We start from the raw sequence: 24,825 nt of genomic DNA, 5'->3' as shown, positions 1-24,825 counted from the left end.
TCTCATCACCCAGGCTGTCGCCACCAGGACAGCTGATAGCAGACACGGGAACTCACTATCCCTGTGTCTCACCATCACTCTCCACGATGGAGTTCCACTGTCATGAGCACCATAAATGCCACCCTAAAGGGAAGAAAGGCAAAACCAAATAGGGCCCCAAAATGTAAATGAGAAGAGGGCAGACACACAGAGCCCTAATACCAGGCTCTGTGTTATCCCAAATGCCAGGGACATTATATCTGTGTGAATCTGGCTTGTGTTAACTCTGGGAAGAGGAACTAAAGATCCATCAGATCCCCCAACAAGGACCACAAGCCACTCAGAGGCTCTGCTCACCCCAAGATGGCCCAGCAGCCCTGGAAACCCCAAGCCAACTCCACACTGCAGACAGATAACCCTCAAGCCTGAGGCCTCAGCCCACAGGGCTTCCCCTCCCTCCCCAACAGCTTTATCTGCCATAAGAGGGAGCCACGCACACACCACCAAGGACACGCAGGGGCCAGAAGCCACCTTGGAAAAGAGCATTGCATCACATTCTTGAAGTCACAAGAAACTGCTGTTTTCTCCGGAAGTGGGACGTGGCCGTATGCTGTTGTATCTTTGTCAGCGCCCTCTTCCCCTGACACCCATCAGTCTGGTCACCAAAGAAACTAAAGATGAGTTCTACACAACAGGGATGGCTCAGTACGTACCTCACTTGGCAAACCCTGGGTGCATACGTTGACTCTAACACTTGCCACATTGTGTCATCACAATCTGTACTCACTGACAGAAGGCCTAAATGTAGACAATACTGCTTACATATTTTTTCTGTTGCTGAGGAAGGAAGGGAATTCTAGCTCCCAAACTATAGACTCGCCATCTAGAAATGGAAACTGGCCACTGGGGGAGCCGATGATGCTCGTATCCCGATTACAAGTCTGAGATAGACTCGAGGCAAAAACTGTAACAGCTTGAGCCAAACAATAGTCACAGCTGACAGTCACTGGGTACTTGTCACGTACCAGCACCCTGCCAAGCACTTGACATGCATGTTTTCTTCAGCCTCATAACCACCCCACGAGTAAATATCACCATTATCTCTATTGCAAACGAGAAAACTCTGACCCAGAGAGGTTAAGCAAACTGCCCAAGGCCACAGGAAGCACGTAAGTGACAGAGCTGGGACAGCAACACAGGTCTGTCTGACACTAAAATAAGGCTCTATTGTCTAAATTTTTCCATGATTGGAAATTGAGCCCTGAACATCCCCAGGGCTGGGTACCTGCTTCTCAAATAACCCAAACTCTTCACAGAAGCAGCACTAACCTTCTATCGATGTTCACATCTTAGGTTCACACAAACGGACCTTGAGATAAGGATTTGGGTACAAGACGTGTTCCCAGGAAAGACCAGTAAAAGACTGGGAGAAGCAGGTCAGGGAAGGGGAGGAAGCCATACAAGGGTGTGGCTGCAGACACAAGTCCCACCGAGGGGAGACTCAGCCTAATTCTGCAGGGGGTCCTCTGGTCCTGACCCAAGGCAAGAGCGCTGCATCAGGAGAATGGGTGGAGGAGAGGGTGGGGCTGTATACTGAAGACTCCCAGGAAAGTGCTGGCTTTCTGTTCACGGGGCTAAGCGAAGCCAGTAGCCTAAAGGCAATTCTCTAAAGAAGAGAGAAGAGACACAAGTGCTGGTCATTGGAAACACAGCCAAAGCTAAGGCAGGAGGTGGGACAGGCAGTGAAACAGTAAAGTGGGTCCCGAAGGGATCTGGACGGAGCATCAAGGTTGCTACAGGCCGACCGTCTTTCTCAGGCTGAGGGGAGACATTGCTGCATTGAAGTCCATCAACCATCAGGAAAGCATCATCCTTGAGGGGAGTTGGGAGCAGTGAGTTGCAGAGTAGGTCAGCTTTCAGTCACCAGGCAGAGGGGTCCTGGCTGGGTTAGATAAGAACGTCTCCTCCTTCTGAGGATTCCGGGGCAGGACAGCAGATGGGTCTCCTCAGAGGGTGACTCGCTGCTGAATGGTGAGCCGACGCTTAGGCTGATGAGTATGAGTGCTCTTACAGGCTCTGTGAGGCACCGTGCAAATGCAGTCAGGATTGGGGTGCTGCTATGGCTGATTTGGGCTTTCTTTTACAAGAAGAATCAACTTTTATTTCCAGACTATGGCCTCGAAATGAAATAGTCAGGCATCTCTTTTAATGAGTAGTTCTAGATTTTTAATACAAAAAGAAATCTTCCATCATTGAAAAAAGAAGTCTTAACAATGCTGCGATGTGATTTCAATGTCACGTTTCTATACGTTAGGGATCTCAACTCTTATGAAAATCAAACGCAGAAAGGGGGAAACTTAGCAAACTTGAATCTAAAACGGGAATTACCTCATTATTATTAGTGAATAATCGTCCTCCCATTAGTGAATTAACTTTAAAATATTAAGCTTAACTACTAATTAACCTTTAATCGATGCTTTAAATATGTTTTATTATAGTTACTTTCCAAAGTAAAAATATCATTAATAACATATGTTCAATGTTATATATCTTTCATATACTGTGATATATAGAAAGTGGGTTGTTGTTGTTTTTAATTTTCCAAACTTGCTGTTTTTTTAAATGTTATTAAGGTTGGGGAAGGTGGAGGCATGCAGAAGTCAATCACAAATGTCCAGTCATGTTACACTGAGACTGGGCAACACCCTGAGGGCCGAATCTGGTACATGCAAGCAGCCCCCTGCTTTTCCAGCAGGAAAAAAATCTAGTTAGGACATCTTATAAGGGTTTAGGGCCCAGAGAAGCATCCCTGAGTTCTTCCTGATACCTGCCCCATCTGCCCACATGGAAATATCCAGAGCCCCAAATCCAGATCAGAAGGAACCAGGCGTTCAGCTCATGTCCTAGCACCAGGAGGCCTGAGCAGCCCAGTTCTTCTTTCTCCTCAAGGACAGGAGGGGCCTTCTCACACAATCCTGCCTCCCAGCCACTTAGCACATCCCTGAGACCTGAGGGGTCATGGTGTCATTATGGAAGAGTTACGATGTGCCAGACCCTCTGAGAAAACCTTTCCAGGCATTATTTTATACCATTTTCTTAATGAACCAGAGAGATAGGTATGGTGGGGTTAGTCACTGAGTGCCAATATCCAGGTGCTCCTCTGCATTTCCCAGACTCCCTTGCAGCTAGTTTGGGGTCATCAGACTGAGTTGTAGCCAGTGGCCTATAGATGGACATGATAGATGCCACTCACCGGGCCTAAGCCACAAAACCGAGGTCTGGAAATGTTTTCTGTAAAGGGTCAGGGGGTAAATATTTTCGGCTTTGCAGGCCTTATGGTCTCTGTCACAACTACTCAACTCTGCCACTGCAGAGCAAAAGCAGCCCTAGACAATAAGTAACCAAATGGGTGTGCCTCTTCCAATAAAATCGTATTTACGAAAACTGACTAAATTTGGCTCAGGAGTGTAGCTTACCAAACTCTGTCCTAAAACATCCCACTAAATCCTCGCTCTCAGCTGGCTTCATACAGAGGATCCTGCAGAGAACCCTCAGGACATATTCGGGGATGACAGATCCACAAAAAAGAAGACCTTACGTACCCGAGTCACTGCTTTAAGGGGGCCACCAAACCCAAATTGATGGTAGCAAGAAATGACTTGCATTGTGTTAAGCCACAGAGATTTGGGGATTGTGTTATAACAGCTCCTGCTAATTAACCTAACAAAGTAGGTTTAATTGTTCCTTTTCGACAGCTGAGAGGAAGGAGGTTCAGAGAGGGAAGTGATCCACCCAAGTCTCCAAAGCCAAAAATAATGAACAGATCTAGGATGACCAACTCACCCTCATTTGCCAGAACTTTCCTGGTTTTAGTGCTTCAAAGTCCTGCATCCTAGGAAACACCTCTGTCATGGGGAAACAGGACCGGCCAGTTACCCAGCCAGAACTCAAGCATCTGTCTGTCTGGCGCCAAAGCCCATTCTCGCTGCCCTTTAGGAACGAGGCCATGGGAGGCCCAGTTTAGCTTGGCCTAGTCCCTGCTGGAAGGCCTCACACTCTAGCACCCATTCCAAGTGTGCCAGACCTGGGAGGTGAGCATGGAGCCATGCCATCTCCTTTTCCCAGGCCGCAGGCCTCCTACCCCAAAGGCAATGAGTCAGGACTGAATTTTAAATATATACTAGCTTGAGTGTAGAAGTCGGCCCTGACACCTATAAAATGGCACTAAATCCTGCTTTTATGAGCTCTTGCGGCATTCTGTTGAGTGTTTTATCACACTCGCTGGAAGTTTACTGAGGAGAGTTAATAACCCAAAAACACTGGGGCCTGCCTGTCTCTGGATTGAGGACGGGTGGAATGCCCAACTGATGGTTATGAATGAGCTGTTAGCATTTGTGCTAAAGATGCCTGCACTCCACTTTCCCCATGCTCTGCTCTGCCCGGGTCCTGCCCACCCCTTCACTCTTCCATTCACCCATCAGTCCTGCCAGCTGCTCAGTGCCCAGCCCCAGGCTGGGTCCTCAGGTGGTCAGGGAAGAACTGTCTCAGAGGGCGACGTTTAGGCTGCCACCTGAAGGTTGAGAAGAAGCTGGTCATGCCAGAAATGAGGGGCAGAGTATCCCAGAGAAAGGGAACAATGTGGGCAAAGGCCCTGAATCCCGTGACACTTAATCCAAGCAGAGAAGGCTATCCAGAGGAGGAGAGGAGGGGGGCAGGACAAATCTTTGAACAACCACAGCTTAGAACAGATGGACACAGAGGACATCCAAAAAGGAGACTGAGGCAGAACAGCTAGAGAGGTAAGAGGTGAAACCCAGGCGAAGTGACCTTGGATTCGTCCCTTCCATGCTCTGGCCCTCAGTTTTACCCCCTTTGAATTGGGGAGATGAGACTGTCCCCACCAGTTCTTACACTCTGAGGATTCTGTGGTTATTTTAAGAGTCCGCGGTTCTGAGAGTACCTTTCTGTTGTGTGTGTCTGATACACATAAATTCATTGAGCAGGTTCTGATTTTCAGAGTCATGCTCTGCCTTAAGTTTTGGAGAAGGGCTGAAAGACTGTGGGGGCCATGGATTCCACCAGCATATCTGAGACTCTTTTTCCCAATTCCTTGGTGAAGATGAGAAGAGAGGACTTTATCATGGCCCAGGGGAAGGGCTGACATTTGGTGCAATGTCTGTATTTAACTCCCACAACTTGACATCTGTTTCCAATTAATCCGCCTGTGTAAAGAAGGAAGCTGCCCGGAGCACGGGATTCAAGCTCAGTTCTGGAGAGACAGAGGGAGGAGCCATAAAAGGTTAGCGAGGACCCTAGTCCACCCAATCCCTTCCTCTGCACCCCCATGCGGCTCCCATGTGCCCCCGACGACGACCTGACTTGCAAGGTGCCTGAGGACCTACTCCATGCACACACCTCCTTCACTATTTACACTTCATCGATACCAAGCGTGACATGTTTGAAGAACTGAAACAAAGCCAAAGTTACTGGCTGTACTGAGTGGAGGACAGTGGCATGAGGTGGGTGAGCACATAGGAAGAGGCCAGATCATACAAGGCCTTATCGGCGGAAGGAAGGAGATCCATTTTTCATTCCAGGTCTGGCAGAAAATGACATGGTCTAATCGCATATTTAAGAGATCTCTCTGGCTGCTCCTTGGAGAATGAGTTGGACAGAGGCAAGCGTGGGAGGGGACATCACTTCAAACGGCACTGGAAAAGGCAAAACTATGGAGACAGTAAAAATATCAGTGGTTTCCAGGGGCTGGAGGGGGGAGAAAGAGACGAATAGGTGGAACACAGAGGATTTTTCGATGGTGAGACTATTCTGTGTGATACTATAATGGTGATAATACAAATGACATTGTCAAAACCAGTAGAAGGTACAACACCAAGAGTAAACCCTCATATAAACTACGGACGTTGGGTGATGATGTGTAACGATAGGTACACATCGATTGTAACCAATGTGCCACTGGTTGGGGATGTTGAAAGTGGGGGAGGCTGTGCACGTGTGTGGGGACAGGGGGTACACGGGAAATCTCTGTACAAACTTTGCTCTCAATGTTGCTATCAACCTAACACCGCTCTAGAAAATAAAGTTCATCAATTAAAAAAAAAATTAAATTCAGCTGTTTCTGTTCAGTTTTTTAATGTGGCCACAAGGAAATGTAAACTTTCATGTGTGGCTCTCATTATGTTTCTACAAGTTAGCACAGGGTTAGAGGGATGACGGTTATTTAGACTAGGATAGTAGTGGTACATGTGACAGGAGGGGACACAGCTGAGATGTGTTTCGGAGGCAGCATTGGCTGAGGACCTGGATGTCGGGAATGAGTGATGGAAAGGGCGATATCAGAGTTGACGGCCTTAGTTCTGGCTTGAGCATTTGGATGGAGGATGGTGTCATTTCCTTGAATGGGGAGACAGGGGAGGGAAAACATCGTGGGGGGAGTTGGGAGTTCCTTTGGGACACAGTGAGTTTGAGATGCCTGTAACACGCCAAGTGGAAATGTCAAGCAGAGAGTTGGATACACAGACCTAGTACTAGAAGCAAAGTCTGGAGAGAAGATCTAAATTTAGAAGCAACCACTTGGAAAAACGAGGTGACTCCTTGGTATGAATCTCATCATAGACAGACAGATAGACAGACAGGAGAACAGACATGTGAATGTACTCTCCTGCTCTGTTACAGCAAAACCTTCTGAATATGCAAATGTCTCTCCAGCTTTGAATCTTCTCTGTATGTCACCATCTCTCTCCTCTTCACTCCCCCACCTCCCAGATAAACCCCCTTTCTTGGCTCACCCACCCCACCCCCAAACTTGCCAACGCAAAAAACCATGCAAAGGCACCCAATGCAGACCGTCTTCGACAGTGAGCTATGGGTCAGGATGTTTGCACAAATGCCTCACAGCATCATTTATCTTGAGGGATGTCAACTCGAAAAATGTTAGTTCATGTCACTGTCGGTGTAAATGCCAAAAATTAGCTTTCTTTCATCAGAAAACGGAATAATTAACTTTGCAACTGTTTCCAAAACTGCTAATTAATGGGTTTTACCCACTTGATTTGTCAGGCTACACTGTGAGCTGAGCAGCAGGAGCCCCTGGAGGATTCGCGTCCTCCCCTTCTCGCTGTCCCTGGCACCAGAGTTGGAAGAAGTTACAGGTAAACAGTGGAGAAGAAAAGCAAGGCCAGAGGAAAACTCTGCTGTTTCTTGGAGTCAAGCGTTTTCCTTTTCCTTGCAAAACCGGTCTCCCACCACTTTTCTCTCCCACATTGCTGTCCCCAGTTGACCTCAGAATTGTGGTGCTCAGCCTTAGCTGATGGGGTCACCATCTACCTGTCACCCAAATCTGAAGGTCAAATCAGATGCCTCTCTCCCTCACCCAGGCAGTCGGGCAAGGCGGTTAAAGACTTAGGTCCTGGAGGCAGGCAGAGGTGGGTTTCAAGGCCAGTTTGAATCCTTCCCAGTTGTCTGACCTTAAGTAAGACACTTCCCCTCCCACTACCTACCTTATCTGGAAAATGGGACTCATAGTAGACTTATGTCGTCAGGTTCTTGAGAGGGGTTGACAACAGCAAAGCCTTGCGCATGGTATTTCAGACACATTAAGTCCTCAACGACAGAGTTATTATTCCATCTTCTATCCTAGCTCCATGTACACTGCCCCTACCCTGGCTCAGGGCTCTTCCTCTCTCATCTGGATTGTTGCCTCCTCACTGAGGGCCGGACCATCCCCCACTGTGACTGCCAGAGAACTGTTCCCACCGTGCCAACCCGAGCATGTGCTGGACTGGATAATTGGCCCCAATTGTTCCTCCACTGTATCAGGATTACCCATCCACACCCTTTGCCTTGTGAATTTACAGGGCTTCCCACTGTAGATAGAGTGTCCTTCCCCACTCTGTTGATTTGGGGTTGTTGGTTTTTTTTTGTTTTTGTTTTTGTTTTGTTTTTTTAAATTGTGGTAAAATGTACATAAAATTTACCACCTTCCCTTTCACCAAGCTGCTATCAATATTGGCTGCTAATAGCTTTCACCTCCACCCTTCTCTGGAGAATTACCATTGGCTAAACATGATCTGTCAGTGTATGACCAGTGATTGATTGACAAGGGAGGGATGCATCAAAGGGCCTTCAGGGAGAGGAGTACACTTTTTGCCCCAGGGCTCTCCTTTGATCCAGGTTGACACTTATCTGGAGCTAACATCACGTCTTAACTTTCTTCCTCTGTTTTATCTTGCTTCCTTAACTTCCCTTCGCCTGAGAGCAGTCAGTCCCCAGTAAAACATTTTCACATTAATCCTTATGCACAGTAATAAATGGTTGTTGTCTTAAGCCACTGAGTTTTGAGGTGTTTTGTTACATGGCATTATGAACTAATACAATTAGAGCACATAAAACATGGAAGACTATCCAGCCATTAAAAATGATAATGGGGGCTCTCTAGTATTGACTGCAGAACAAGTCCACAAGGCAATTTTGCTTGAAAAAAGTTAGAATAGAGCATGTATAGCAGCATTCTTTCTGTTAAGGAAAATTAACACATGCTTCCATTGGATATTCAAGTAGAGAAATGTCGGGCAGGGTTAATAGTATCTATCCCTGTGTGGTGAGATTATGGACAATATATTACTTTTATTTGGTGTTTAAATGGAATTTTCTTTTTTATTTGAATTAATTTTATTTAAACAACAACAACAAAATTTACCACCTTAACCATTTTTAACTGTAGAGTTTAATAGTGTTAAATACATTCACATTGTGCAACGAATCTCCAGGGCTCTTTGCATCTTGTAAGGTTGAAACTCTATCAGTTTAACCAACAGCTCCCCATTCCTCCCTCTTACCAGTTACTAGCAACCACCATTCTGCTTTCTGTCTCTATGAATTTGACCATTCTAAGTACCTCGTATAAGTGGAATCAGATAGTATTTGTCTTTTCGTGACCGGTTTATTTCATTTAGCATAATGTCCTCAAGGTTCATCCATGTTGTAGCATGTGTCAGAATCTCCTTTCTTTTTAAGGCTGAATAATATTTTTGTTGTTGGGCTTAACCATGTGACTTGTTTTGGCCAATGAAATGTTTTCAGAAGGATGTGGTGCATGCAGGAGGTTTAAATGTGCTTGCATAGCTTGGCTTGGCTTCATGTGTTTCAGTGAAACGCCATGAGACGATCACATCCCAGATATCTGCTGACTTTCAGCCTGGATCCTTTGGGAAAGATACATGGGGCAGACTTGAGCCCCACTAGAAGCCTGGAGTCCAGCCTGGCCCAGCCAAACCCAAAGTTAACTGAAACTCAGATGACCTGTGAGCTATACATGCTCTAAAAATGGTTAAGGTGGTAAATTTTTTTGTTGTTGTTTAAATAACATTAATTCTGTCTGAGTCTCACAAAAATAAATGTTTGGGTCTGTTTGTTATGCAGCAAAAAGTAACTAATGCAAAGTATGTTACTCACTCTTCCCGCCTCATGCTGTTCACAGTCTCTAAGACCACCCCACTTCCAAACACATGGACTTTACCTCATAGCTTGGATCTGTGTCTTAGAATGATCCTGTGGGTGAAGGATGGGCTGAAGAGAGCCGTCTATGGGAAGAAAGATAGGCAGGAGGATGGGAGGAGGCACCCACGAGGGAAGGTCTAGTTAGCATGCATTGATCTTGGACTTGTTTCAGGATGTTACAGACCCACAGAGCTGAGGCTGGGGCCCTGATGACTATTCCTCTGCCCAAAGCCCTACCTGGGTGCATTAAATGTGTACTTCCCAAACAGAGATGGAGGCTCTTAGCTTAAAAGCGCTCTTGATAGCCCATCTTGCCCCTGCCAAAGGTTTGTCTTCTCCCACCACAAGAACACCACCAGGCAGCTAACTCATAGGCCATAGAACAGGAAGGCCCACAGACTAAACTGAGATGCTCAAATCACAGTTTATTAAACCAATTAAGACAAAAAGCAAAAACTCAAGAAAAAAAGGGGTAAGGTTAGTTGGGACATTTAAGATGGGGTGTAAGTGAGTGGAAGGACCCTGAAACCCTGGGATACACAATATATATATAGTATATCAGCCTGCCCTGCTGATGTGGTTCAGAGGACCGAAGGTGAGGTTTGAGGAAGGGAGTCCCACAGGCAGAAAGTGCCCAGGGTGACCACACACATGCTCTATCGAAGAGACAAAGGCAAGTACGTACCACTACTGTGGTTTGGCCACTTGACTACCAAACAGCCATGGGTTTTATCTGCATTTCTTGGACAGAGCACATGTGAGGATAGAATGAGACCAGGACGGGTAACGCCAATCGGTGGCCAGTTTAGGGATGACCTAACGTTCAGACCAGAAGTGGCACAATCATTAGTTGGTCTTTCCACCGATTGCTGTTTACAATACTCTTGTTTGTTTTACCATATAAGCCATCTAATCTACCTATTATTAGGTTACTAACATTCTTACTATCTACATTTAACACGTCTTATGAATTCTGCCTGAGTCTCACAAGCTTACTCGTTATATATACTTAACACATCCTCTAAGTTTTGCCTCAAACATTTTTCAGGAAGCTCATGCATCCTGTTTGTTTTTCTTGTCTTTTGTAACAGAATTACATATTCTCCTGGAATACTGCAAACGTTACACTTTGCAAACCACCCACTTTCCTGCAGCTCTACCACCTCCACCTTAGTCCAAGCCGTTTTCACCTGATCTACCTCTTAACTGGTCCCCTGCTGTCACACTGACCACACACATAGCAACCAGAAGGTGGCTTCTGAAAGGAAAATATCTCCCTGCTCAGCCTGGCCATAAAGTCTAAACTCCTAAGTGGCACTAAGGCCACAACAACCGTGCCTCTCACTTTAAGTGCCACCATTATCACCCTCCCCACACCAAGCACTCTCAACACTAGCCCTGCCTAGAATGAGCTTTGTGCCATGTCCCTTACTCAATTCTTACACTCCCAATCCAGACCCAGCTCAGGCACCACCTTCTGTGATGGTTAATTTCATGTGTCAACTTGACTGGACTAAGGGATGCCAAGATAGCTGGTAAAACATTATTTTAGGGTGTGCCTATGAGGGTGTTTCCAGAAGAGATTAGTATTTGATTCAGTGGACTGAGTAAAAAGATCCGCCCTCACCAATGCAGGCCGGCCTCTGCCAATTCATTAGGGGGCTGAATAGAACTAAAAGGTGGAAGAAGAGCAGATTCTCTCTCTCTTTTCTTGAGCTGGGACATCCATCTTTTCTCGCCCTTAGACATCTGAGCTTCTGGTTCTTGGGTCTTAGGACTCCAGGACTTACACCAGCAGCCATTGGTCTTGGACTGAATTATACCACCAGCTTTCCTGGTTCTCCAGCTCACAGGTGGCAGACTGTGGGATTTCTTTATTCTCCTATTGGTCAAAATAGTCACAGGCCAGCCCAGACTCCAGGGAAGAAGAAATATACCTTTGATGAGGGGAGTGTCAAAAAATTTGTAGCCATCCATCAGTTCCTGGTACAGAGCTGATGACCACGGCTCCAGAAAGACTTCCCAGGAATGGTCCAGAGAAAGCAACACCCGAATCCCCGACCCACAGCAACCATGAAAGATAATATATGTTTATTGTTGTTTAAAGCCACTTAGTTTGGGGATAATTTGTTAACACCACAATAGATTATGAATATATATACCTTCTCCGAACTGTTCTTCTGTCACAGACAGGGTCCTGGGTGGGAAGAAACCAGGCACTGAGGCCATGATGTATTTCACGGCAGGAACTTGAAGAATTTAAGGAATTTATCAGACCAAATCTTCAAAACCTGCTATCTCAGGGACAATTCTCATACATGTATTCATCTAACAAATACGTATGAGTGCCTTCCATATGCCAAGCACTAAGCAAAGTGCTGCAAGTAGAAGCATGAGAACAAACAGATATGGACCCCAAATTACAGGCCTCCCTAAGAATATCCCCTTCTGAGCCCTGTGCTGCTCTGCAGCCCGGAAGGTTCACCACCAAGGCAGCTACTGCAGCTGTAAATGGGTCCCATGCACCTCTGATTATTCAGAGCCCGTCCTGCACTCTGCTCTTTATTTCACTCCTTGGCTCCTGACCCCTGGGTTTATGGCTGGTTACCAGCAGTCAGTGCCATTGCTTGGGCCTGGCTTCCATCAAAAGTTCAAACCCCAAGCAGACCTAGGTATTGTAGGCCCGTCTTTGGCATCACCACTATGAGCCAGCCCCAGAAGTCCACACACCAGTCCGGAAGTGGTTCCAGCCTCATTCCTCCCTGTGTGTCCATGGGCCAGGCCCTGCCTCAGCTAAAAATAGAGAGTTACCCTGGGCCGGGCGGGCTCTCTGCTTCCCCTCGGGCCCATGAGCCATTGTCCCCGGCCAGCGAGGCGAGTCATCGGAAGCACCATCTCCTCGGGCTCTTTTTCCTGCTCTGTCTGGATTGGGCTCATTTACTAAAAATTAGTTGGGAATGAAAAAAGCCCCTAGTTTATTAGCGTGCTATTATTCCCCTCCCGCCATCCCCCTGCAGCATGATGGATTGCCTGGTGAGGGGACGCAGCCCCAGCCGGGGAGTGAGCAAGCTCCTCGCGGTCCCCGGCGCAGACAGATGGGGAGGCCGAGTCCTGACCATGATTGATTAGCTCCGCAAAGCCTGTTGAGCGGAGTTCCATCAAGATTGATGCTTTCTCCTCATAACAGCATTTCCAAAAAGTTTCTATTACATTTTGATTATGTTTATAGAATCTCGCTGGTCTGGGGGAAGATGCAATCTCTTTCCCAGTGTGTGTCTGCGTGGGCCGTCGCAGTGCCTTCCTTGGACGACCCTGCCTGCTTGCGCTCTGTCTAGGGACCCTCGCTTTCTGGAAAGCAGGAAGGACCTCCCAAGATCAAGTTGGAGGAAGCCACTGTCCGCTCTCCTGGGGCCCAAAGTCCAGTCTCATGGCAAGTCTGGTTTTCCAGAGCCAACCACCGCAGGTGTTCTAAGGCCTGGGCTGGAAGGTAAAGAGAAAACCAGAGAGCAGGAGTGTTTCCTGAGACCAGCAGGATGTTGGGAAGGGACTAGGCAGCCCCCATTTTTCTACTTGGTTCCAGTGGGTGTAGTACAGGGCCCATCAAATGTCTAATAAACTCCATGTTTAAATATTCATATGAACGTGTCTATTTGCATGTATCATAGTTTTTCCTGTAAATTTTACTTATCCCGTAAATTTAAGTGATTTACAGGAAATGGTGAAAAGCGAATAAAGAATAAGTATTAGGACCAGGGAAATACAAATCAACCCAGAATACCAAGACCAAAAGGGAAAAAATAAAATGTATGTGCAGCAAGGAAGATCCCACAAAGTCTTGATGCTTGACCCTTTAATTTGATCTGAGTTTCCTGACAGTCAAAGAGAAAAGGGAAATAAAATCAGTTACTCAGGTCTTACTGTCATTGATAAAAGAATGAAAAAGGCCAGTTCCTCAGGGGACTCTTAAGGTTTCTTCAACTTTGATTCTAAAGGAAATTTCATACCAGAGAATTCTTATTTTGAGGCTGTAGGCATTGTGTTAAAATGTTTCTCAACCTTGACACTGCTGACATTTTCGGCTGGACAAGTTTTGTTGTGGGGGGCTGTCCTGTGCATTGTAGGATATTTAGCAGCATCCCTGGCCTCTACCCACTACATATCCATAGCACCCCCCCATCCTCCATTGAGACAATTAAATACATCTCTAGACATTGTCCAAGTCCCCTGGGGTGGGGTTGCTAGATTTAACAAATACACATTCAAGATGCCCAATAAAATTTGAACTTCAGATAAACAATGACTAATATTTAAGTATAAGTCTGTCCCATGCAATAGCTGGGATATAGTCATGCTAAAAAAATCATTCATTGTTTATCTGAAATTCAAATATAACTGAGAATCCCATATTTTATCAAGTAGCCACTTCTGATAGGGAACATGTTCTGGTAGGAATAGCATCCTCAGGAACCTTTCAAACCCGATACACGGCAAGGTGCCCACTCCCTACACCAGGTTTTTTAAAGTGTTATCATAGCGAAAGTGATTTTTCTTCAGTGCTTCTAATTATTTATATGTAACCAACAGTTTGTCTTCTGTTTCATATCTTTTTTAACTGTAAAGTCAATTGTGAAATATCTTGCAAATAAGTTATACAAATTTTTTCATCAAAAAAACATACCCTCTGAGTGTGAAGGACTATGTTAATGGTCTCAAAATAGCCCTTCAGACAGGGGGTTCTAGCAGGCTGTTTCTTGTAGCATCCACAGAAGGAGTCAAGGACAGAACTCTACAATGTAACTTTTAAAAGGGTAATTCTTCAGCGTTCTGAACAATATCATCCTTCCCCACCATTTTCTGCTTGATGTAAGGTTAAAACCTAGTGACACTTCTTTGCAATCTGGCATGGCCTCACTACCCAGAATCCCTCTGCGAAAAGGCATCCGGGGAGTTTCACCTGCGGACCCTGAATGACCCAGAGCTGGCTTCCTGTGGTCACTGGTATTACTGAATAGATTCAAGCCATCTTTAGAAATAACCCATTCTTCGATTTTTCAATTATAAAACCTGGCCGGGCATTTGGAAAAATAGTAAGTTGGATGTCTTTCTCACTCTTCACTCCAAAATAAATTCCAGACATAACAAAAATCTTAAACATAAAAATGAAATCAGACTAGTACTAGAAAAAGATGGGATAACTTTTGGAATTTCAGAATGGGAAAAGGCTTTTGGGGTCACCTTCTGGACACAAGATCCAAGAGACAGTGGATAGAAGAAAAGATTGAAAGCTCTAACTACATTTCAAAAATCTAACTCTCTACAAGGCAAACAACAAAAAAGAGCAACAAACTCGGGGGGAACCATAAGCAAATTAAAATAGAGGACTAATTTCTCCGTTACGTAAAGAAGCTTTCACAAATCGATAAAGGGAAAAAAAATAGAAAACTGGGCTGAAAAAAAAAATGAACAGAAAGTTCCAGAAAAAGAAGTACAAATAGCTTTTAAACACGTAAGAGAGTGGTCAACCTCACTCAGATAAAAATTAAAACGACAATTTTAAAACTTTGATCCATCAGATGGGCAAAGATCAAAAATGGGTAATAGCATGTGGTCCGTAAGAGCAGGAGGAAACAGACAGGCAGTGTTGTTGGGTGCTCCCCCAGGAAAGCATTTTGGGCAGTATTAAATTTTAAATGTCTAAGTCCACTGTTGGTGTTTATGCCACAGATATTCTCATATATGGGTGCAAATATGTATGGACAAGGTTATTCATTAAAGCATTCTTTTTAAAACAAAAGTTTGTGAATAAACTAAATGTCCACCACTACCAACTTCTTAATTATGGTGCATTCATGAAAATAAATGCGATGTAGCAATTTAAAATTATAGGATGGCTGTGAAACATGCAGTGATAAGGGATTATCTCCAAGATATATTGTTAAGTGAAAAAAAGAAGGTGCCAGAGATGTGTTCAGATCATAAGAAAAAGGAGATATATGTACAAATATGTCTTTCATATCTGTATTCTTGTGTAGCTATGCACAACTGGTCACATTGATTTTCTCTGGGGAATGAATATAGGAAACCAGAATGAAAGATGAAAACAAGGCTTCCTTTTTAATGAATACTCCTTTGAACTGTTTGAATTTTTTTATCATGTGTATGTATTAACTTTTCAAAAAAAAAAACCACTTAAAAAACTTAATTAAAAGTGCCCGATTACACTTAAAGAAATTTATCTTATGGAATTAACCAGAGATAGGTGCTAAAATGTAGGCTCCAAAATATTTTTCATAATATTACTTATAATAATGAAAGATTGGAAACAACCTCAATATCTGATAATAGAAGATTGGTTTTAATGAATTATGGGATATTCATACAGTAGTCTATTTTACAACTATTAAAAATCACATTCATAAAGAATGACTTAGAGTATGAGAAAATGATCATGATATATTATCAAGTGAAAAAGTCAGGTACAATATATGTACAGTGTGATCCTGATTTTTTTCAAACATATACATGCACACATATACAGAGAAATGTTTATGAGATAAGGAGGACAGTCCCCAAACGTTAGCAGCTGTGTTCTCTGAATGGTAGGTTTGCAGGTAATTTGTATTCCCTTCTTCATACTTTCTATATATTTCACATGAAGAAATATTAATTTTACAATTAAAACACATTAAATGTTTTATGAAAAAGAAATAAATTCCTACTGACCCACTGATATCATATAAAAAAAGCAATAAATTCCCACTAAGATGGATACCAAGTTCTCTAGACCTTCCATGGGGCTTGGGTCTGTCCTTATTAGACAAAAAGGTTGGGCTCTAGTGGGGGATCGTTTGGGGACCAGTCTAACCTTGGATGAAAGATTGTCTCTCAGTTGGAGGGCCATGTCTCATGGAATTCACATGAGAATGAGGGAAGGGGAAAACAGAAGTGCTGGCCCCTTGATATCATCTCACCCACATGTTTTAGACTAAAACCACTACCTTTATTTCCAGCAGAAAGCTATAGCTGCATCTCCAAATCCATCATACCTTCAAAGCCTACCACATCCAGGCAGCCCTCCTGGATACTACCTCCGTTGCTATCTTAGAATATAGTACGACACTTCTCCAGTCCCCAGTTATTTACAGTAATGTACAAATATTTTAAGTTTATTAATCACAGCTACCATTTATTTGGCACTTCATTTTGTACCACACACTGTGCTAAATGCTTTACATTCATTAGCTCACTCAACCTTCACTGCAACCCTATGAGGAAGCCTCTACAAATTGTACAGCTGAGCAGATGGAGGCACAGAGAGACTCAGTTCCTCACTCAGGATCTTACAGACAATAATGGGCGAGCACCAGGACTCACACTCAGCTCGGTGATTTCAAAGACCAAATCCTCAACTACTGTAAACTGCTGAATTCTGTTATGATGTGCCATCTAAGATCCAGAGAGTTTTTCTACTGAATAGTCCCTGCGAAGTATTCATTTCTCCTTCTGACATTAACAACCAAGTTTTGCCTCAGGAAACACTCAGCCCTCAGCACATGCAGCCTTTCTGGGACTGTCATTCAAGGGGTCCCAACCCTCCTAGTCATATGACCCCGACCTTAGCCAATCATGCTCATTCCCAGGACTTTGAGTCTCAAAAGGGTGACACAAGGACAGAAAGGGCAACGACGCCTTGATCCAACTGGTCATTGATTCCTGATAACTGGAGCTGACCCTATTGACCTCACATCCTCCAAAAAATTCCTGGTTTTGTTTGGGTTAGCCAGAGTTTGCTCAATTTAGTTTGTAACCTAACCCCACCTGAAAGGACTAGTATCTAGAATATAATATAGAACTCTCAAAATTCGAGAGTAACCCATGAAAATCTTCAACAAAATAAAAATTCCGCAAGCCAAATTCAGCAATATGTGATCAAGCGGCATTTATCCTTGAGTGCAAGGTTGGCTTAACATATAAAAGGCAATCAATGTAATACACCATATTAGAATAAAGGACAAAAACCATATGATCATCTCAGTAGATGCATAAAAGGCATTTGACAAAATCCAATATCCCTTTATGACAAAAACACTTAACAAACTAAAAATATAAGTGATTTTCTCAACCTGATAAAGGCCACACACACAAAAAAAAAAAAAAAAAAGTCACACTCACACAGCTAACATACTCAATGGTAGAAACTGGATGTTTTCCTCCTAAGATTAGGAACAAGATAAGGATGTCCACCCTCACCACCTCTATTTAACATTGTGCTGGAGGTTCCAGCCAGGACAGTTTGACAAGAAAAAGAAATAAAAGGCATCCAGATTGAAAAACAAGAAGTAAATGTACCTCTATTCACAGATGTGAATTCTGCTGAGCCAGTTTCAACTCCTGGCAAACCTATGAATGAGTGACGTCCACAGTGTCCCTGCTCAGCTCCTGTGGACTCACGCCTGTGGCTTCTTATATGGAGTCAGTCCATCTCCTATTTGGGCTTCCTCTTTTCCTGCTGCCTTTTGTTTCCCCCAGCATTATTGTCTTTGCCAAAGAACCTGCCTTCTCATCATGTGCCCGAAGTAGCACAGCTTCAGTTTTGACATTTTTGCTTCCAATGATGTGCCAGACTTAATTTGCTCTCGGACCCACTTGTTCATATTTCTGGTGGTTCAGGGTATCTGTAGAGCTCTCCTCCAACACCCTATTTCAAATGAACCAATTTTTTTCCCTATCAACCTTCTTCACTGATTAGCAAATGACATAGTATTAGATATAAAAACCCTAAAGAATCCGCTAGAAAAATTATTAGAAATAATCAATGAGCTCAGCAATCTTGCAGGATACAAGATCAATACACAAAACTCAGTTGTCTTTCTATGCGCTTATAATGAACAATCCAAAAACGAAATTAAGAAAACTCCATTTACCATAGCATCAGAAACAATAACATAGGAAGAAATTTAGCAAAAGAAGTACGAGACGTACACTGAAAACTACAAAATATCATTGAAAAAAGTTAAAGAAGACCTAAATAAATGGAAAGCTATCCAATGTTGTAAGACTTAATATTGTTAAGATGGCAGCACTCCTCAGACTGATCGGTAGTATCGCTACCAAAAATATTAGTTGCCTTTTTTTTTTTTTTGCAGAAATTGACAGGTCGATCCTAAAAATACAAATGGAAATGCAAGAATAAATGAAAACAAGAGACAGAATATCCACAATAATCTTGAAAAGGAAGAACAAGGTAGGAGGACACACACTTCCCAACTTCAAAACTTACTATTCAGCTACAGTAATCAGGGCATAAAGATAGATCCATATAGATTGATGGAACAGAATTCAAAATCCAAAACTAAATCCTTACTTTTAGGTCAAATTATTTTCAAGAAGGTCACAAAACAATTTAATAGAGAAAGAATAATCTTTACAAAAAATGGTACTGAGACAACTGGATATCCACAGGCAAAAGAATCAAGTTGGGCCCTTACTTCACACCATATGAAAATTAACTCAAAATCAATCAGAGACCTAAATATAAGTGCTAAATCCATAAAAGTCTTAAAAGAAAACATATGAGTAAATCTTCATGTCCTTGGATTAGGCAATGGATTCTTAGATACAACTCCAAAGGCACAAACAACAACAAAATAAATAAATTGGATTTCATCAGAATTAAAAACTTTTGTTCACCAAAAGTCACGATCCTTTTAGCGAAAAGATATTCCACAGAATGGGGAAAAAATATTTGCACATTATGTGTCTGACAACAGACTTGATCTAGAATATATAAAGAACACTTACAACTCAAAAACAACAAAAAGACAACCAAATTTAAAAATGGGCAAAGATTTTGAATGGACACTTCTCCAAGCCAATAAGTACATGAACAGAAGCACATTGTTAGTCATTAGAGAAATGGAAATCAAACCTACAATGGGACACCATTTCATGGCCCACTAAGATGGCTATAATCAGAAAGATGAAATAACAATTGTCAGCAAAGATGTAGAGAAACTGGAGCCCTCATATAAGTACATTGCAGCCACTCTGAAAAAGTTTGGCATTTCCTCCAAGCATAGTTACCATAAGACCCAGCAATTCCATTCCTACCTATATACAAGAGAGTTGAAAACATGTTCACACAAAAATGTGTACAAAATGTTCATATCAGCATTATTCATCATAGTCAAAAAATGAAAACAACACAAATATCCATCCACTGTTGTGTGGATAAACAAAGTGTGGTATATCCACATATTTAGACTATTACTGACCCATAAAAAGGGATGACATTCTGAAACATGCTACAACATGGATGGAACTTGAAAAGTTATACCAAGTGAAAGAAATCAGACACAAAAGGTGATATATTTTATAATTCTACTTATATACAATGGCCAGAATAGGCAAATCTATAGAGACAGAAAATAGATTAGTGGCTGCCAGGAGCTGGGGAAAGAGAACAATGGGAAGTGACTGTTAATGGGTATTTCATTCTGGGATGATGAAATGTTCTGAAATTAGATAGCGGTGATTGAGGCACAACTTTGTGAATATACTAAAAACCACTCAGTTGCATACTTTCAAAGGGTAAACTTTATGGTATGTGAATTATATCTCAATACAGCTTTTTTTTTTTTTTAAGACAGCTCAAAAAAAAATTCTAACAGTAAAAAAGGAAACAAAAAACAATCCAATTAGAAAACGGGCAAAAGATACAAAGAGACATTTCACAGAAGAGGATATACAGGTGGCAAATAAACACAGGAAAAGATGCTCAACATCATTAGCCATCAGGAAAATGCAAAGGTATCACCTGCAAGGAATCACCTATAAGAAAGACCAAAAGAAGGAAGGGGGAGGAGTCCAGGTTCAAGATGGCAAGGTCCGAGGATCCTGAGCTTATCTCCTAACCTCAAATCCATACACCAAATCTAAAGGTACACATGGAACAATTCCTCTGAAAAAAAAAAAAAAAAAACTGAAAACTGGCTGATGACACCTAGACTCAATCCAGTTGGGTGAAGGAAAGATGGCCCACCTGGAAACAGGTAGGAGAGGCTGGGACATAATCCGCCACAAATCCCAACCCACAAATCTCAAACCCAGAACTGCTCTCTGAGGAGCGAAGGGTTTGAACCCCACATCTGGTACCCTCAATTTTTAAGACCTGCCCCTGAGGGACAAGCCCCCAAAACATCTAGCTATGAAAACCAACAGCAAGTTTCACCAGGTGGAGCAACCTGAGCATTGGCACACACGCAAGGACTCACCAGGCCCGGACCCAGCGTGGAGCCCCGATGGAAGGGCAGCCGGAATTGGTGTGGACGAGACCCGTCTGCCAGTCCGTGGAGCGTGGGCGGGAGGAGCAGACATCTGGTCTGACACACCTTTGGGGCCTGCTGGACGCTCTCTGGGATGGACACTGGCGGGCGTCATCTTCGTGCTCTCTCTTCACCTTGCTCCTTCGGAGGGCACCAATTTTATTTTATTTTTTTCTTTTTAAGTCTAGGTTTTCTGCCAGGCTCCAGAGCTCCACTATCTCCCGGATGGGAGCTCTGACACGCGTCCGCTGCCCTGTTTTTTGCTGCTGCCACCACTGACACCTACCTGTCCATGGCCTGGCACTGGTGGCCAGTGGGGCTTTCCCTTGCGGGTCCCACAGGACTGCAACCAGTGGAGAAAGATTCCTAAATGTCCACCACCACCACCTCTTGGGCACAGCCAGAGGCAACAGACCCAGGGGCTCAGTCTTTCTGGGAAAGATGCCACCAGCTTCTGATCACGGCTACGGCCTGAGGGCCAGGCTTCTGATTAAACACATCTGAGGGCTGACCAAGCCTTTCCAGGCTAATCTCGCGAGAGCGCTCTTCTCCGGCTGGCGAGGGTGCTATCCTCCGGGGCAGCAGGGGGCGGGGACCACGCTTCCCTCTGACTTGCTCCAGAGTGCTCCGTAGTGTCTGCGTGAAAGAGCTTTTATACCTGCGTAACCAATCTTTGGTGCTGCCTCCCAGGGGACGCCCCTTGATTGCTTGTCTCTGCTTTCGTTCCTGGGTCCCTGGGACTGTACCTATCCGATAGTTCTTGGCAGGCTATCGCCCCCAAGGCACAGACAACCAAATAAGACACACCCCCAGTCCATCTGTCAAAGAGGGCGATTTGCTTGTCCTGGAGCTTCAGCCTGAAACAGGCTTCAGGTTTCACATACATCTAGAGGCCTACAGATTACAAATTATATTACAAAGCTATAGTGGTCAAAACACTATGGTATTGCCATAAAAACAGACATATAGATCAATGGAATAGAGAGCCCAGAAATAAACCCATACCTACATGGTCAATTAATTTACAACAAAGAAACCAAGACTATACAATGGGGAAAAGGACAGTCTCTTCAATAATTGGTGTTGGGACAGCCATATGCAAAAGAATGAAACTAAACCACTATCTTAAACCATACACAAAAATTAACTCAAAATGCATTAAAGACTTGAATGTAAAACCTGAAGCCAGAAAACTAGAAGAAAATACAGGTGGTAAGCTCCTTGACATGGGTCTTGGCAATGATTTTTTTGGATTTGACACCAAAATCAAAGGCAACAAAAGTAAAAAATGAACAAGTGAGACTATATCAAACTAAAGAGCTTCTGCACAGCAAAGAAAACCATTGACAGAATGAAAAGGCAACGTAATGAATGGGAGAAAATATTTGCAAATCATATATCCGATAAGAGACTAATACCCAAAATATATATATAGAACTCACAACTCAATAGCAAAAGAACAAACAATCCAATTAAGAAATGGGCAGAGGATCTAAATAGACATTTTTCCAAAGAGGACATGTAGATGCCCAACAAGTACATGAAAAGATGCCCAGCATCACTAATCATCAGGGAAATGTACATCCAAATGTCAGGAGCGATCCATTCTAAAGGCATTCTCACTGGGCATAAATCATTAAACTTTATGAAACTTCATATTTAGCACCATCAATTACCCTCGATGTGTCATACCTACATTATTCATGTTTTATACAATTTGCATACATACTCCCCTTTGCCAATTTCTTAAAGATGTGGTAAGAATAATTCAAACTGGAAATGAAGATTTCTCATATGAATAACCAAGTCCAAATAAATAGACTGATTGAGAAACAGAAAATAAAAGAATGACCAAAATATAGAACAGTAATAACACCAAATGCTGGCAAGGATGTGAAGAAACTGGATGCCTCATATATCTTGCTGGTGGGCATGTAATATGGTACAGCCACCCTGGAAAAGAGTTAAGCAATTTGTTATAAAAATTAAACATACAATTACCATGGGACCTAGCAATTGTATGCTTACGTATTTATTCCAGGAGAATGAAGATTTATGTTCACACATAAGTGAAACTGTATGAAAACCTGTACATGAATGTTCATAACAGCTGTATGAGTAATAGCGAGAAACTGGAAACAACCCAGATGTCTTTCAATGGATGAATGGTTGAAAAAACTCTGGTACATCCACACCATGGAACACTATTTAGCAACAAAAAGGAATGATTAGTGATAAACACAACCTCAATGAATCTCCAGGGACTTATGCTGAATGTTTAAAAAGCTGAAAGGTTGCATACTGTATGATTCCATTTAGATAAGATTTTTGAAAAGACAAAGCTTAGAATTGAAGTACAGATTAGTGGTTGCCGGCAGTCAGAGACTGGGGCTCGGGGATGGGAGGGAGGTGGGGGTGGTTTTTAAGGGCAACAGGAAGATCGTTGTAGAAATAAAACTGTTTATCTGTCTTGACGATGGTGTGAATACATGAACCTACACATGTAATAAAATTGTAGAGCAGTAAATATACACAAACACACACATGTAAGTACAAGTACATGTGGGGACACACTAGTAAGAGCTGTCTGTAGATTATGTCAGTGTGAATATCCTGGTTGTAATATTGTACTACAGTTTTACAAGAGGTTGCCACTGGTGGAACTGGATAAAAAGATACACAGGATCTCTCTCTGTTATTTCTTATCACTGCATATGAATCAACAATTATCTCAACATAAAAAGTTTAAAAACCCCTACCTGATATGATGGAAGGAAGGGAGAGAGGGACAGAGGTTGGAGGGAAAGAGGAAAGGAGGGAAGAAAAGTAACACTTACTATGGATTTACCATGATCCAGAATCCAGTCTCTTTAAAGTCTGGTTGGAGATAGATATATCCCCATTTGGTAGATGAGAAAACTGAGGCTCAAGGAATAACTGCCCCATTCTCAAAGACACACTTTAAGGAGTTAGGAGTCAAGTCCTTCTTGACTCTCCCTCTGCCTGCCTCCATCCTTTCGGCAAACACAACCATCAATCAAATATAGACAAAAACTGCATTACTCAAGAGGAAATTGAAGCCAGACTGTAAGATGCAGTCCACAAAATTCATGATTTCTTTCCCCACCCCCGCTCCTTCTCCTTGGTCCCTTTTTCATATGGATAGGGTTTTTATTTCTGCATTTATTGCACATGCAAATTGCAGATGAGAGCGTCAACTACACAAGTCATTACTCAGAGTAGCATCTCCCCAACTGCCACCGGACGAAGACCGAACAGCTTGTGGTTAATTTGCTATATAATCACTGCGTGTGACAGGGGGGCAGGGCTGTGCCTGTGCTAATATTAGGAAAGGGGAAGCTGCGCAGAGAGGACTCTTGGGTTGTGGGGAGGGAGGGTGGTATTGAACCAGGGAGAAAAGAAGACTGTTGGTGGGGAGCAGACAGAGGAGTCTTTGCCCCAGTCAAAGGCTCTGGGAGGGTCTGCTCCTCTGCCAAGGCGTAGCATTGCTCAAGACCATTAGTCATGTCTCCATGGAAGAGCTATCCAGAATCCCCATGCTTCTAACCTCTGCCATTCCTGGCCACTGTGACTGTCGCCCCAGCTCAGAGAAGAGATATTTGTATGCACACACTGTAACCACTGGGATGGGTCATGAGCTAGAGGAAATTTACCAATAGGCAAGAGTTAAACCACGATACTAGTGTTGTAACAACTCAATTAGGAAAAAAGGCCAACAAATCCAATAAAAAAATGGGCAAAGGATGCAAACACGCAGTTCTCAGATGAGGAAATTCAGCCTCTAAGCATACAAAAGAATTGCTCAACCTTAGTCTTAATAAAAAGGAAATACAAATGAAAACGACAGTGAGATATCCTTTCTCCCTACTGGACTGACAAAGATCAGTATGTTTGATCACACACGGAACTGACCAGAGTGTAGAGAAACCCACGCTCCCAAAGGTGGGTGAGAGTATAAATTGGCACAGTCTCCATGGATGGCAAT

Source organism: Rhinolophus sinicus, chromosome 13 (genome assembly GCF_057876585.1).
Source record: "Rhinolophus sinicus isolate RSI-liver-muscle chromosome 13, RSI-T2T, whole genome shotgun sequence".
Classification (NCBI taxonomy): Eukaryota; Metazoa; Chordata; class Mammalia; order Chiroptera; family Rhinolophidae; genus Rhinolophus; species Rhinolophus sinicus.
The sequence above is the reverse complement of the archived record's forward strand: the minus strand, read 5'-3'. Positions refer to the sequence as shown.